Below are 1,127 nucleotides of genomic sequence, written 5' to 3' on the forward strand. Positions count from 1 at the left end.
GAAAAAAAAATGTGATGAAGTAGCCTAACATAAACCATATATGTGTATCTTAAAGACATATGCGCCTTTCCCAGCAAATTGAACTCGAGAGCCTTGAACCTCCTGCGCGGCGCCACGAGGACCGCCATTGTTTCGACGCCATATAAAAAGGAGCCGGAGGCGGGATCCTCGCACTGGCGTTCTCATCTTTCTTGGCATCACACTAATTCTCGAGATGGCGCTTAAGGCTGTGAGTGTTTGCTTGGCCAGTTTATTTTCTCGAACAATTTCCAGTTCATGTCAGTAACAGAAATGCTAATTATATGATTTTGTTCTTACTGTCTTTACAGGTATCTATTGCTGCTGTTGTAGCTCTACTGGTGGCATGTGTGGCGGCAGGGCCACTAGCTGATCCTGGTTATGGCCACAGTGGGCACGGAGGTTATGGCCATGGCGGACATGGAGGATATGGCCATGGCGGACACGGAGGTTATGGCCATGGCGGTCACGGAGGCCATGGTGGACATGGAGGGCATGGTCATGGAGGATATGGACATGGAGGGCACGGTGGATATGGTACGTTCATAACAGCTAAACCGATATGAAATACGAAGTTCTTGAGAAATTTTCCGAGAAAGAATTTGTCTAACTCTGACACGAGATTCTGAGCATGTTTCCCTTTCTCTCCCACAGGCTGGTAATGCTGTTATCATAATGGCTTCTACTTGATTTGGAACAATAAAGATCTTCCACGTATTTCTAAGCATCTCTTTTCCAACTCCTTTATTTACCGTTTAGAAAAGTCCATTGTCTTTAAATAGTTAAAAACATCTCATATCTAGTCATTCCCCCAAAAATGAAAATATGGTATTTCTAAATACCATTATGGAAACTCTACTTTCCCATATGACAGCATTTAAGATGGGTGTCAGCAATATAACGTTATACCATATGCAATGATACTATTTTAACCAATGAAGTTTACTTGTTTATATACCAAAGCTCACATGTTTTCAACTAGTAACTAGTTTATAGCAATCTGTGGTTGTCATCCTATACTAGCACTACCGTCCTGAACATTGAAAATTATTCATCTATCTAAACTTTTAGTGCTTAAACTACCCCCTGTAAGCAATAACCAACAATAG

Source organism: Penaeus monodon, chromosome 28 (assembly GCF_015228065.2).
Source record: "Penaeus monodon isolate SGIC_2016 chromosome 28, NSTDA_Pmon_1, whole genome shotgun sequence".
Classification (NCBI taxonomy): domain Eukaryota; kingdom Metazoa; phylum Arthropoda; class Malacostraca; order Decapoda; family Penaeidae; genus Penaeus; species Penaeus monodon.